The sequence below is a fragment of the Nicotiana sylvestris genome, chromosome 4 (assembly GCF_000393655.2).
Source record: "Nicotiana sylvestris chromosome 4, ASM39365v2, whole genome shotgun sequence".
NCBI classification, from domain to species: Eukaryota; Viridiplantae; Streptophyta; class Magnoliopsida; order Solanales; family Solanaceae; genus Nicotiana; species Nicotiana sylvestris.
Genome location: NC_091060.1, coordinates 9,935,422 through 9,951,830, shown reverse-complemented (window position 1 = coordinate 9,951,830; position 16,409 = coordinate 9,935,422).

Here is a 16,409-nt window from a genome sequence, read left to right as displayed (position 1 = left end):
ATAGGATCAAGGCCATTGCCCATGCCATCACCAGACGATGTCTACGATGTGAGAATATGTCCAGCGCTACCGTCCTCTCGGCAGTAATGGGTTATGTCAAGCAGACTATGCACGAGCTGGAGCAACTTGATAGGGATCTCACGCCTAGGACCGTGGCGAGGCCGAACGATGCCCCGCGGAAACCAATCTTTAAAACCATAATGCATTCATAGGTCAAATCTGTATTTTAGCATCTTCTGCCTGTTTTTTTTTCATCAAGGTGATTTTCAGTCTATTTTGAGTCTAGGTTCATTTTCCAAGTTTGCTTTTTCTTTTGCAGAATGTAGCTTGTAATAGAACATTTCAACAATGAAGAGGTTGTTTCTTTTACGTCCATTTGTGTTTTTCGAACTACGTAATGATCTGATTCACGTAGGCATCGTGATACGTAGGCAATCCTCATCGGATCCGGTCGCATTTCTTTTACTAAAAAAAAATAAAAAAAAAATAATAATAATAATAAAATATATATATAATAAATAAAATAAAAGGAAAACAAAAGAGAAAAGAAAAGAGAAGAAAAAAGGGGGGAAAACTAATAAGAGAAAAATGCCGGAATGACGCATGCTCTCGTAGCAAACATATAGTAATCCACTTAACTGTATAAGTGCATCATGCCCAACGTGAGATTAACTATCTATTATTTGCTGCAGAATTAACCGTGCGTTTGTCATTGAGCATTTTTCCCAGGGTTTTTGAAAAGACGGTTGGTTTGGTGAAAGTCTGGCCTCGCACTCATACTTCACGAGGTCAAGGAGAGGTGTTCAACTACCTATTGTTAGGACCAGAAGCAGTACTCACACTTACTTCACCAGGTCAAAAGGAAGTGTGGAAATGTCTTCGGAAATTCCATTGCAAACAGTCCCCGTCTCTGAGGAGAGCTCAATCTCAGCCGTCCTCACACCTGAATCCGCAACTGCGGAGGAAAATAGGATCCTACGGCTCCGCATGTTGGAAATGCTGGATGACTGGAACAATGGGAAAGAGCCGCCAAGTGTCGTCCCCGGATTCCCTGAACTATTCTCCAGGTCAAGTGGGACTTCTAATGTCCCCATAAATTACCCTGCCACCCCATTTGGGTACCCAGCCACCTCCGCCTTCTCTGCAGGATCACCTTCTGAGCCTCATCCCCGAATGTCGGCCAGTGATGAAAGCATGAACATCTTTACTGCATCGCCTTGCCCAGCTACGGCACAGCCTGCCACATACAAGCCATACCTTGACTCATCCTCTTTTACATTCCAAGCACCGTCGTTCTCAATGGAACCAAATAGGTTCGCTACCAGTACTAATCCTCTACCACCTCAATGCGAGCTCGTACCAGGGCAGGATCAGAACCCCAGAGTTGTAGAACAAAATGAGATGGCCAAAAGGATGAGAAGCCTTGAGCAAAGTCTGAAAAATATGCAAGGATTGAGCGGGCAAAAGAGCGTCTCTTACGCCGACCTATGCATGTTTCCTCACATACACCTGCCAACGGGTTTCAAGACCCCCAAGTTCGAGAAATACGATGGGCACGGTGACCCCATTGCACATCTTAAGAAATACTGCAACCAATTGCGGGGAGCCGGCGGAAAAGAAGAACTGCTAATGGCGTATTTTGGGGAAAGCTTAGTAGGGATAGCTTCGGAATGGTATATGGATCAGGAAATGTCCCGATGGCATATATGGGATGATCTCGCCAGAGATTTTGTAAAGCAATTCCAGTATAACATCGACATTGCGCCAGACCGAAACTCTCTGTCGAATTTGAAGAAGAAGCCTTCGGAAAGCTTTAGAGAGTATGCTATTAAGTGGCGTGAACAGGCGTCGAGAGTGAAGCCTCCCATGGATGAAGTGGAAATGGTCACTACCTTTCTCCAGGCTCAAGAGTCTGACTATTTCCAAAACATGATGTCGGCCATGGGTAAGCCATTCGCGGAAGCAATCAAGATAGGAGAGATGGTAGAGAATGGGCTGAAAACGGGTCGGATTCTGAGTCAAGCAGCCCTAAGGGCAACCTCCCAGGCCGTCCAAAGCGGGTCTGGAGGGACGACAAGGGGGAAGAAGAAGGAAGAAACGGCTATGGCAGCCTCTGAAGCAAGGGAGTATCGTCATCCCAGGCCCCATTTTCCGGAAAGGGCCCCACAACACTACTACCCCCACTCAAATGTGGCATATGCTCATCAACCTTATATGGTCATGAATGCCCAACCTTATAACCATCCACCACAACAAGCCAACCGAGGCCCAGCTCCACCTCCCAGAAATCAGCCTCCTTACCGCAACCACTATAACCCACAACCCCCGCAGAATAACTACCGCCCCCAAGAGCCACCTCGACGGCGGACTTTCACGCCCATCGGTGAGCCATACTCAACTTTGTTCCCAAAGTTGGTCCAGTTGGGTTTCTTGCAACCCATCCCTCAAACAAGGCAAAACCCGACATCTCCTTCTTACAAAGCCGGAGTCAGATGCGCCTATCATTCAGGGGCCGAGGGACATGATACAAACGACTGCTGGTCATTGAAAAGAGTGGTCGAAAATTTGATAGAGCAGGGGAAAATAGTGCTAAGGGACGAGGAGATCCCGAATGTAACAAACAATCCATTGCCCGCTCACAATAATGGGCCGTTGATCGGCATGATTTGTGAAGACAAAGAGTTCGACCCTGCTTTGAAAGCCATAATTGCCATTGTCGACACGGGGAAGAGGCCTGAAATAGACCAGAAATCAGAAAGGGGGGAGGAGGTCAAGGCTGCAGAAAGCAAGCCTGAAAAGAAGGTGGAGAAGAAAGTGGTACCAGCAAAGGGTGGAGTTCTTTACATACCGCGGGGTCAAGCCAAGAAGACGCAGAACTTCGGGATCAAAAAGACAAAACCTATGTACGTGCCAAAAGGGGCCTATGTGGTCCGGGGGACGATTCAACCACCTCGGCTGAATGAGCCAGTGGTTATCGGACGCGTGCCACAAAAGCCAATGACCAACCCGTCCACAGTGCCGTGGAATTATCAAAAGACTTTGGTAACATACAAAGGTAAGGAGGTCATGGAAGAACTTCCAGAAAATACTTTCGTTGGAGGGTACTCAAATGCCCAAGAACTGAACAACGCCACACAAAGGCGCTTCCCTCCAAAGGAGCCCGTGAGTGTTGAAGAAGCGGAAGTGTTCTTCCAACAGATGAAGATGCTGGATTACGAAGTGATAGATCAGCTACGCAAGCACCCTGAGCAAGTATCCATGCTGTCGTTATTAATGAAGTCAAACGAGCATCAAAAGATCCTGCTGAAAACCCTGAATGAAGCATATGTACCGGTCGAAACCTCGGTGGAGCAACTAGAGCGGATGACAGAAAGATTCTTCGCTGTCAACCAAATCTCTTTCAATAAGAATGATTTACCCCCGGAAGGAGCAGCACACAACAAGGCCTTACACTTAACAGTGAAATGCGAGGACTACTATGTCAAGCGAGTAATGCTGGATGGGGGATCAGGTGTTGACATTTGCCCGCTCTCCACGCTACAAAGAATGGAAATTGGGGCAGGAAGAATCCGACCCAATAACGTCTGCGTGAGAGCTTTCGATGGCATCAAGAGAGATACCATGGGAGAAATAGACCTGTTGTTGGTCATAGGACCAGTCGAATTTCGAGTAACCTTCCAGGTGATCGACATGGACACATCCTATAATTTCCTCCTTGGCAGACCTTGGATCCATGCGGCAGGAGCCGTGCCTTCCACTCTTCACCAGATGGTGAAATTCGAGTACGAAGACCAAGAAATCGTGGTCCATGGGGAAGACGAACATGCCATTTACCGGGACCCATCCATTCCGTATCTTGAACCGAGAGAAGGGAGCGAACATACGGTCTATCAAGCTTTCGAGGTGGTACTGGCCGAGCAGCACGAAGAGGGAGTACCTTGCCCCCAGCCTTTCTTGTCTAACGCTTCGGTCATGGTAGCCAAAGAGATGATCCGGCACGGATTCAGGCCAGGGAAGGGACTTGGGCAAACCCTTCAGGGAATAACAGAACCCGTTACTTTGCCAGTCATCAAGAAACCTTTTGGACTAGGTTTCAAACCTACTCCAGCAGACGAAAAAGGGGCAAAGAAAAGGAGAAATGAGGGCTGGAAGTTGCCTCAAACACTGCTGGATTTATATGCGACATTCGTCAGGCCAAGGTACGCTGAAGAAGAAGATGATGAGGTCTTCACAGCTGAGGAAATCGAGGAAATATGTGCGGCAATGAGGGAAATGCTCTACGAGGTCCACATGGTTCAACCAGGCGAAGGCATGAGCACTGCTGAGATGATGTACATGGGGCCAAACGCCAAACTCCAAAACTGGGAGATCACGCCATTCCCAACTAGACGGAAGTCCGGGTAGTCCTGTCCTGCCACCTTTCCTGTATCACAAGTTATCCCCGGGACATGACTTGAACGTTTTCTTCTTTTCAATTGTTGTTCCTAGTTGTAAACATTGTTGTCTTCCAATTTTCCAAGAAAATATACAAAAAAAAATCATCATTGCTTTCCTATTCTTTCTTTGTTCTGATTTTTATTAGTTTTCCTTTCATCTTCCTTTTCAGTCCTAATAATGCGGCTTTAAATATGACATGCTTGCGGACTTCACGCCCAGATCACAATGAGCTATTTAACTGCGAATTAATGAACCCAGAACCAGAATATGATGCGGAAGAGGCTTTTAGGGAGATAAACCGAGAGTTGGAATATTTCGAGAATAAACCTAAGCCAAATCTGAATGACACTGAACCGGTAAATTTAGGAACCCCGGAAGAAATCCGGGAGACCAAGATAAGCATTCACACGGACAAGAAAACGAGAGAGGCGATAATTCAACTTCTTTTCGAATTCAAAGACGTGTTTGCTTGGTCATATGATGACATGCCGGGACTAGGTGTCGATCTAGTGGTTCACAAATTGCCAATTCATCCTGATTGTCCTCCGGTTCAACAAAAGCAACGAAAGTTCAAAACCGAGGTCAGTGACAAAATTAAAGAGGAGATCACCAAGCAACTGAAAACAGGAGTGATCCGGGTAGTCCAATATACAACATGGTTGGCGAATGTGGTTCCAGTACCGAAAAAGGACGGGAAAACTCGGGTATGTGTAGATTACCGAGATCTGAACAGAGCAAGTCCCAAAGATAATTTCCCGCTGCCCAACATCCACATCCTCGTTGATAATTGTGCCAAACACGAGATACAGTCTTTTGTAGATTGTTATGCTGGGTATCATCAGGTACTGATGGATGAAGAGGACGCCGAGAAAACCGCTTTCACCACGCCTTGGGGCACCTACTGTTATCGGGTCATGCCATTTGGTCTAAAGAATGCTGGGGCTACTTACATGAGGGCCATGACCGCCATTTTCCATGACATGATGCATCAGGAAATAGAGGTGTACGTGGACGATGTAATAGTCAAGTCCAGGACGCAGGATAATCACATCCAAGACTTGAGGAAATTCTTCGAGAGGCTAAGGAAGTATGACTTGAAGCTAAATCCAGCCAAATGCGCTTTCGGAGTTCCGTCGGGTAAACTTTTGGGTTTCATCGTAAGCAGGAGAGGTATCGAGCTAGATCCGACTAAGATAAAATCTATCAAAGATCTACCTCCCCCGAGAACGAAGAAAGACGTGATGAGTCTTTTGGGCAGGCTGAACTACATCAGTCGGTTTATTGCCCAGCTGACAAGCACGTGTGAGCCCATATTCAAGTTGTTAAGAAAAGATGCGGCGATTAAGTGGACAACGGAGTGTCAAGAAGCCTTTGATAAAGTCAAAGAGTACCTTTCGAATCCCCCAGTCTTGGTCCCTCCAGAACCAGGGAGGCCACTTTTCTTGTATCTGACAGTCTTGGAGAACTCTTTTGGCTGCGTCCTCGGGCAACACGACGTAACCGGGAAAAGGGAGCAGGCGATCTACTACCTGAGCAAGAAATTCACCAGCTACGAGGCCAAATACACTCTGTTGGAAAAGACATGCTGCGCTCTCACATGGGTTGCTCAAAAGCTGAGGCATTATCTCCAAGCCCACACTACATTCCTCATAAGCAGGTTGGATCCCTTGAAATATATATTTCAGAAACCAATGCCTACTGGGAGACTGGCTAAATGGCAAATCTTGCTTACGGAATTCGACATAGTTTATGTCACTCGCACGGCAATGAAAGCCCAGGCGTTAGCAGATCATTTGGCCGAAAACCCGGTCGATGAGGAATACCAGCCATTAGATACTTACTTTCCAGATGAAGAGGTAAACACCGTAGAAGTGATCTCGGAGGAAGCTCATGTTTGGAAGATGTTCTTTGACGGAGCCGTGAACGCCAAGGGTATAGGGATTGGGGCAATTTTGATCTCACCTGCCGGTCAGCATTATCCCGCCACAGCTAGACTTCGTTTCTTCTGCACAAATAATACAGCTGAATATGAAGCCTGCATTATGGGCATACATATGGCAATCGATCAGGATGTCAAAGACTTACTGATTATGGGAGATTCTGACCTGATCATCCGGCAAGTTCAAGGCGAGTGGGAAACTCGGGATGTCAAGCTTATCCCATACCGACAACATGTGGAGGACCTCAGCAAGCGCTTTACCTCAATAGAGTTCAGGTATATTCCGAGGTGTCACAATGAACTGGCAGATGCACTTGCTACTCTGGCTTCTATGCTACCCTACCCGGGCAACGCCCACGTCGATCCTTTGGAAATCCAAATCAAGGAAAGACACGGTTACTGCAGTGTAATCGAGGCGGGATCAAATACGCAGCCTTGGTACCATGACATCAAGAGGTTCTTAAAGACGCAAGAATACCCCGAGCACGCTACTGGAGATCAAAAGAGGACCATTAGGCGACATGCAAGTGGTTTCTTTCTGAGCGGTGAATTGTTATATAAGAGAACTCCGGACCTCAATCTCTTAAGATGTGTCGATATCGAGGAAGCGAGAAAGATCATGCACGAAGTACACGCAGGTGTGTGCGGACCTCACATGAACGGGTATGTCTTAGCGAAGAAGATCCTTAGAGCGGGTTATTACTGGATGACCATGGAAAAGGATTGCTTTAGCTTTGTCCGGAAGTGTCATCAGTGTCAGGTGCACGGTAATTTGATTCATGCACCTCCCACGGAACTGCATCCCATGTCCGCACCTTGGCCATTTGTCGCTTGGGGCATGGACGTCATTGGACCAATTGAACCAAAGGCTTCGAATGGACACAGGTTTATACTGGTTGCCATCGATTACTTCACAAAATGGGTAGAGGCTGTCACTCTCAAGTCGGTCACCAAGAAAGCTGTAGTGGATTTTGTACACTCAAATCTTATCTGTCGCTTCGGTATTCCTGCGACTATCATTACAGATAACGCAGCAAACTTGAACAGTCACTTGATGGGAGATGTATGCGAGCAATTCAAGATAACGCACAGAAATTCCACTCCTTATCGGCCGAAAGCCAATGGTGCTGTGGAAGCTGCAAATAAAAACATCAAGAAGATTTTGAGGAAAACAATACAAAGTTCCCGACAGTGGCATGAGCAGTTACCTTTTGCATTATTGGGGTACCGCACTACGGTACGCACATCGGTGGGAGCGACTCCTTATCTTTTGGTTTATGGGACCGAGGCTGTAATACCGGCAGAGGTAGAAATTCCTTCGCTTCGAATCATTGTCGAAGCAGAAATCGAGGACAGCGAGTGGGTTAAGACTCGGTTAGAGCAATTGACGTTGATTGATGAAAAGCGGATGGCTGCAGTTTGTCACGGACAGTTATACCAACGAAGGATGGCCCGTGCTTACAACAAGAAAGTCCGACCCCGGAATTTCGAAGTAGGTCAGCTGGTACTGAGGCGTATTCTGCCGCATCATGAAGAAGCAAAAGGAAAGTTTGCCCCAAATTGGAAAGGCCCATACATCGTAAGGAAAATATTGCCAAGAGGAGCATTGTATTTAGGTGATATCGAAGAAAATGACCCTGACACAGCGGTGAATGCAGATGCAGTCAAGAGATACTACGTCTAGATCATACTCCAAGCAGTCCTGACACATTTGAGAATGGCGAAGGTTTTATCCCCCACTACTCCCAAACACTACCCAATCCTCTCTACAAAAAGAAAAAAAGAGAAACAAAAAAAAGAAAAAAAAACAAAAACAAAATTTGATTGAGGCCTGAACTACGTTTGACTTGATTCCGAAAGGATACGTAGGCAGCCTCTCCCTGAGGTTCAGTCACACCAACAATAAAATCCCATCCACCCTGAAATTGAAAACCGGGGCACGTCGAGCAGTTGAGAAGTTAGTATCACTACCAAGCACAAGCCTTCAAATCAATTACCAAATATGGTGGGGAATCAATAAGTGTCACAAACGAAGACCATCACACTCTGAATTGAGAGAGATAAAATGAGAGAGTCTCGGCGGTGAAAACCTTCGGGCACCACGAGGCGACGGGAGAAGAGAAACCAAAATGAGAGAGCTTGTTTAGTAAAAACTCGCAAAGAGTGCTATCAAGCGATGACAGGAAGAGAAATGAGAGAGGTCAGCCAGCGAAAACCCGCAAAGGGCGCTGTTGGCCCGAAAAAGAATGACGCCATCCCAAGAAAGTTTCGGCAGAGTGCCGCCAGTTTGGAATCACAGATCCGTTCTGGTTCAGGAAAACGCAAGCTCTTAGAAGGTCAGACGTCCAGTCCAAAAAGCATGTCATGTCATTTAAAGCCAGCGTTATCTTCCTCAGATAAGTCTTTCTCATCCCGAAAAGGGTATTCCTTTTCTGATTTGTTTTCCCCTTTCTTTGTTTCTTTTCGAATCCCTTTTGCATTTTAACCCCGAGTTCAGGACACACCGGAAAGGACAGGTGGCAGGTTTGTTTGCACGGAATCCCGTCTCATGAAGGAAAGCACCTCATCTCATTGATATGATTACCCAAGCATGATGAATCATGACGTTTGATGGTGTTCCAGAGTAAAGAAGAAAGAGAGGAATCTTGAAATCTTCCCCCGGCAAGTCCACCTTCGGACAAATCCCCACAGAGTCTCCCCCTGTACAGAGCCCCACAGAGTTTCTCTTTTGTGCATTCTCCCACAAAGTCTCCCCAGTATATATATATATAAAAAAAAAAAAATCCCCGTTGGAATTTCATCAGCACATCCCTAGCGAGTCCTTTTGTAAATATTCCCCAACAAGCTTACCCCAACAAACCCTGGGAAACCCGTTTTGAAACAAAAAACCCAGCACACCCCATTGTATAGAATCCGCACAAAGGATCCACTTTGTAAATATTCCCCCCACATAGCTTCCTTTTGTACAAGTTCCCACAGAACACCTCCAATAAAATCCCCGTTGAGAACCTTCAATCAAAAGGGGACACACAAAAAAAAAAAAAAAGAGAGCCTTACGGAGCAAGTCATCGCAGAATCCGGAAATACAAGCCTGAGCAGTCTAAAGGTTTCGCCATTCGAATCAAATCAATGGCGGGACTTCGCAACATAAATAGAGACGCAACAAAGCAATTGGGAACGATCAAGGCCACCGAACCGACCGTCATTTCCGAACTAACAATTGTTCTTTGTCTGAGAAGTTGAGACAGGTTTTAATCCAAGACAACCGTGCAAGAAGCAGGTGTCGCCCAAAGAAGAAGGTACACGGGTACAAGAAACATTTTGGCAATAAGGAATTCACTCAAAAGGTAAGTTCCCGCAAAACTCCCTTTTATCTTCTATTAAAACAAGAAAACTCAAAAATAGATCGTGTAGTATTCTCGAGCTTTATCCCCAGCCAATCAGCATTAGGGTTTTAAACCCTAAACTGAATTTTCCTTTTAGTCAGCATTAGGGTTTTAAACCCTAAACTGAACTTTTTCCTTTCAGCCAGCATTAGAGTTTTAAACTCTAAACTGAGCTTTCCCATGCAATCAGCATTAGGGTTTTAAACCCTAAACTGAATTTTCTTTTTAGTCAGCATTAGGGTTTTAAACCCTAAACTGAACTTTTTCCTTTCATCCAGCATTAGAGTTTTAAACTCTAAACTGAGCTTTTCCATGCAATCAGCATTAGGGTTTTAAACCCTAAACTGAACTTTTCCCTTTCAGCCAGTATTAGAGTTTTAAACTCTAAACTGAGCTTTTCCATGCAATCAGCATTAGGGTTTTAAACCCTAAACTGAATTTTCTTTTTAGTCAGCATTAGGGTTTTAAACCCTAAACTGAACTTTTCCCTTTCAGCCAGCATTAGAGTTTTAAACTCTAAACTGAGCTTTTCCATGCAATCAGCATTAGGGTTTTAAACCCTAAACTGAACTTTTCCCTTCCAGCCAGCATTAGAGTTTTAAACTCTAAACTGAGCTTTTCCATGCAATCAGCATTAGGGTTTTAAACCCTAAACTGAATTTTCCTTTTAGTCAGCATTAGGGTTTTAAACCCTAAACTGAACTTTTTCCTTTCAGCCAGCATTAGAGTTTTAAACTCTAAACTGAGCTTTCCCATGCAATCAGCATTAGGGTTTTAAAACCCTAAACTGAATTTTCTTTTTAGTCAGCATTAGGGTTTTAAACCCTAAACTGAACTTTTTCCTTTCAGCCAGCATTAGAGTTTTAAACTCTAAACTGAGCTTTCCCATGCAATCAGCATTAGGGTTTTAAACCCTAAACTGAATTTTCTTTTTAGTCAGCATTAGGGTTTTAAACCCTAAACTGAACTTTTCCCTTTCAGCCAGCATTAGAGTTTTAAACTCTAAACTGAGCTTTTCCATGCAATCAGCATTAGGGGTTTAAACCCTAAACTGAATTTTCCTTTTAGTCAGCATGAGGATTTTAAACCCTAAACTGAACTTTTTCCTTTCAGCCAGCATTAGAGTTTTAAACTCTAAACTGAGCTTTTCCATGCAATCAGCATTAAGGTTTTAAACCCTAAACTGAATTTTTCCTTTGTTCGGCGTTAGAGTTTTAAACCCCAAACCGAACCTCTACCCAGCTAGCCGGTGTTAGGGCTCCAGCCCTGAACTAAGCATGCATATCCTCTTTCATCAATTTTATGAACTTCCTGGTGAATAATTAACGAAATTTTCCTAGTAAAACTGGGGCAGAAATTTCGTTCGTTTGTTTGTTTTCTCCCGCAGGTCTAACCTCGAGCCACACGGATCGAAATGACCCGCGAGATGAGTCTCAACTCAAAATCAAAGAAGAAAAGAGGCGTCCCAAAGTTCGGAGTAAATGGAAGGCGGATTGACTCCAGCATGTAATTAAGGTACTGAACCCTGCCAGTCGCGCCTCACTCAGTATCCCAGAGATTAAACAGGTCACCACAACTCGCAAGCATCAAGATTCAGATCGGAGTCTACAAGCAGAATCAGCTAAGACCCAAGATCAAGTCGTAAAAGAATCATAGATAGGAATCTTTGTAACTAGCAGTTGACATACACATAAGTAGTTAGCTCAGTTTTCAATTTCCATTTGGTTGTAATAAGGCGGTCAGTAACGTAGCAGTGACAACAGCAGCAGCAGTAGCAGCAAGCATTGCAATCCCATGGTAGTCCCAGCTACCAAAACTTCCCGAACTACATTGACCTGATTCCTGTTTAGCCCAGGATATGTAGGAAATCTTTGAAGCAAGATTCGGTCAGATCTTTCAAAAAATGCTTCATACGGAGTGGTCTATAGGCAAAAATCGCTCATACACGCTCACTTTATCTTTGCACTTTAATCAAAGTGTTTCTCATTTGAGAGACACTTCGATTAAAGTCCGTTCAGCCTTAAGAAAGTTTGTCCGAGTCCGAGTTTGAGGTTTTTGATTTTTCAAGATTTAAGGTGAGTTTCTTTCCCTTCTTTATTTGTTTTGGCCCATTTGATTGTGTTAAAGTCTGTTCATGCTTTTTGTTTGTGTCCTTGACTTTTAGCAACTGTGCATTGACCACTTTGCTTGAACCTCTGCTGTTTGATTGAGTCTTTCCATTTGTTTTGATAATGTGTATGTAAGTGTTGGGCAACTAGCTGATTTTCAAATTTGGACTGACTAATTGATTCCTCGGGTACCACTTTGCTTAGTCAGTGTAATTCAAATCATGTGTCGATACTGTTAAATGTCTGATTTTTGGTTACGATTGTATGTGTTATAACTAGTATAGTCGAGTCGACATATGTCGTCAATTAGTTTCAGTTGTCCGAACGATAACAAATCAATGTACTTTTGATAAGCATGGCTTGAATCACTTAGGAACTGAGTTTAGTGCTTATAATTAGTAATTTGAATCAGAAGTGTAAAAGAGCAATGTTCTGTTTAGTCACAGTTCTGAAATTGGAGAGCATGTGCACTTATGCACAACATGTGCATTTTGTGCACAGCCTGTGCCCTGCCTAAATGTTTTTGAATTAAATAGTTTGACAGCATGTGCTGTCAGACTACATTCTGCTGCCCATTACCTTACTTTAGTTCAAAAATATTAAACCTTGCCTAAAAGTAAGTCTGCCAGGGAATATCATGGGCTGGTGTTCTTATTTAAATAGTAAGTGGAATCTGAAAATAAGGGAGCACATGGGAGGATGTTCTGATTGATGATGGGAGGCTGATATAAAAGGGGGGATTGGGATAAGAGAATACACAGAGACAGACAGACAAAAAAGGGAGGAGAGGAAAAGGATACCATCTGATAATAGAGGTCAGAGAGAGCATAGATAGAGGAGAGTTGAAGTTCTGGAGATACAGACAGAATTAGAGACAGGATTGAGAGATAGAAATACATACACACACACACAAAAGGATAGACATTGAACCTTAAGAGCTGAATAGGAAAAACACAAACAGAGATAGAGAGAGGTTAAGGGATAGAAGCTATACAACCAACAATCAGAAACCTTCTTCCTCCTATTGTTATTGGGTTTTCAGTTGTTTCAATTTGTTCAAGCCAATTCTGATCCTTTGAAATCTCAGTTGTGTCTATTAGTTGAGTGCTTTCATTGGTTTACTACTATCTGGAGTTCTGATTCTACTCCACTGGGTGTTGCTGTTATTTGGCTATTGCTTTCTATTGGCTATAGTTGCATCTCTGCACTCGAGCTGGGTTCTTGCTGTATTGCTTTGTCTGCTGCTATTTCTGCCCTGCTGTTGCTGTTGGTGCTGTTACTGCTGCTGCATTTGTTCATTGTTACTCTACTGATTGCCCTTTTTCTTCAATTGCAAATATTCCCAGGTACACAACCTTTGAACCTTGTATTGTTGAAAGTTTGAAGTTGAAGCAGAAATAAAGGAATGAACGCCAGTTTATGTTATAGCATTGGTGTAAAAAGATAGTTCGAATGTTGTTTGGGCCTGTATTCTTACTGTGAACTGCAAATATTCTGTAGGAACTAGCATACATTTTGTTTAAGATGAACTGTTAGATAGCATGGCTCAATAGTAATGACAGTATGACATGGACAGCATGTTTTGATTTAGTATATATTCAGTTCAAGTATAACACTTGTTTGATTTAGTATGACTGTATAACATAGAGTCATGGTGAGCATTGTATGTATTTTGCCTAGACCACTGAATTGACAAAACTGCGATACTGGGGTCCGGGATAAATGTATCCCCAAACAAACTCCCATACAGTCACACTAAGAGTATGGCTATGAATGCCAGTTCTCTTGTCAGTTCATTCGTTCCAATACAGGTTCGATACTGGGTTTCGTTACAGATTTTTATTTCGAAATGATGTAATGATTGTTGAGAAAAACTGATAATCATTTTTGAGTTCAATTAGTAGTAATTTTTCCTAATAAAACAGCCGATTTCTTTATCAATTTCGAATAGGTTAGAGTGTTAAGAATAGAACTTGGAGGTCGTTAAAACATAACTCAACATATGTTGTTAGTTTGTTTGCAATCTCACTTAGCGAATTAATAAGCATATTCACTTGTTGAAGACAAAGCATGCCGTAGCTCTCACCTCATGAACAATCAATCAAGTAATCAAACAAGTTTAGGTTCGGCAAACATAATAAGGATTCAGTCCGTATTTGTCTAAACCAGCAAAATTCGGCATCATCCTTCCCTTAAAAGATAAATGTAGTAAAATGTAGTTCTTGTAGGGTACCCTTCTAAAATAATGAGACGAGCCTCGCCAAATCAAAAGGCAAATTGCGGGGCCCTCAATAATTGGTCATAATAAATACTTAGAATTTGGGACGGGCTGTTTAGTGAATTCCACTGCCCTCCCCGAAGACAATAACGCGTTAGATTCTTTAGGCGCGACTTAATCAAATCACATTCTTAAATTCGGGTGCGCATTTATGTGACCCAATTTCAAATCTCAACGGAGTCGAAATGTGTTAACAACTACGGGTGCATTGATTGTGACGTGGTTCGAGATACATTTTCACGACGTTGCAATTCTATAAAAGTAAATGATAATAATAAAAGCGGTTAAAACTTAATAAAAGCACATAAGTCACAACATGTATTTAAATCAGATATTTAGTCATTATAACAATTTAAGCGACCGTGCTAGAACCACGGGATTCGAGGGTGCCTAACACCTTCCCTCGGGTCAACAGAATTCCTTACTTAGAATTTCTGGTTCGCAGACTTCATTTGGAAAAGTCGAAAATTTCCTCGATTTGGGATTCAAGATAAACCGGTGACTTGGGACACCAAAAGCCAAACCTTTCCCAAGTGGCGACTCTGAATTAAATAAATAATCCTATTTCGAATATTGTCACTTAAATTGGAAAAACTCCACCCGCGCATCTTACCCCTCGGGGCGGGGCGCACAAAAAGGAGGTGTGACAGTTGCCGTTACTGTCGTTGCTGTTGCCACTACTGCTTACCGACCGCCTTATTACAACCAAAGGAAATTGAAACTGAACTAACTATTTTATGCCTGGCAACCGCTAGTTACAAGATTCCTATCTATAATTCTTTTGCGACTTGATCTTGGGTCTTAGCTGATTCTGCTTGTAGACTTTTATCCGAATCTTGATGCTCGTAAATTGTAGGCGCTTGTTTATTTCTGCGATATTGAGTGAGACGGGATTGGCAGAGCTCGGTACCTTGATCAAATTTTGGAGCGATCCGCCCTTTGCTTGTTCCAATATCTCGGAACATCTTCTTTTTGTCATTTTCTTCTTTTCTTTATTCAAGATTGAGACTCATCCCGTAGGTCATCTCGATCCATGCGCCTCGAGGTCAAACCTGCTGAGACAAAACAAAACAAACGAACGAAATTTTTCTGCCCCTGTTTCACTAGAAAAATTTCGTGAGTTAATTGCCATAATAATCTATAGCACTGATGCGGGGATAAAACAAAAACTAGTCTGCGCAACTAAGAGGTTAGAGCCCTAATGTCGCCAAAGGTAAAAATGCTCAGTTCAGGGGTTGGAGCCCTGATGCTGGCTGACAGAAAAAATGCTCAGTTCAGGGATTGGAGCCCTAATGCTGGCTAACAGAAAAATAAACGCACAGTTCAGGGATGGAGCCCTAATGCTGGCTAACAGAAAAATGCTCAGTTCAGGGTTGGAGCCCTAATGCTGGCTTACTGGAAAAATGCTCAGTTCAGGGTTGGAGCCCTAATGCTGGCTAAATGTAAAATGCTCAGTTCAGGGTTGGAGCCCTAATGCTGGCTAACAGAAAAATGCTCAGTTCAGGGTTGGAGCCCTAATGCTGGCTAAATGGAAACTTGCTCAACTTAGGGATCGGAGCCCTAAATTGGGAGGATTGCCAGGTTATGCTGGAAACTGTCCGGGTTATGTCGGAAAGATTCATCGGGTTATGCCAGAAGGATTCATCGGGTTATGCCGGGAAGATTCATCGGGTTATGCCAGAAAGATTCATCGGGTTATGCCGGAAAAGGCCCACGGGTTACACCGGGAAGATTCATCGGGTTATGCTGGGAAAAGGTAAGAATCCTCGAGTTATGCCGGGGAAGTCATTGGGTTATGCCGGAAAGATTCATCGGGTCATGCCGGGAAGATTCATCGGATCATGCCGAAAAGATTCATCGGGTTATGCCGGAAAAGTTCCACGGGTTATGGCGGGAAGATTCACCGGGTTATGCCGGAAAAGGTAAGAGTCCTCAGGTTATGTCGGGGAAGTCATCGGGTTATGCCGAAAAGATTCATCGGGTCATGCCGGGAAGATTCATCGGATCATGCCGGGAAGATTCATCGGGTTATGCCGGAAAAGGTCCACGGGTTATGCCGGGAAGATTCGTCGGGTTATGCCGGAAAGATTCATCGGGTTATGCCGGAAAAGGTCCACGGGTTATGATGGGAAGATTCATCGGGTTATGCCGGGAAGATTCATCGGGTTATGCCGGAAAAGGTCCACGGGTTATGCCGGGAAGATTCATCGGGTTATGCCGGGAAGATTCATCGGGTTATGCCGGGAAAAGGTAAGAGTCCT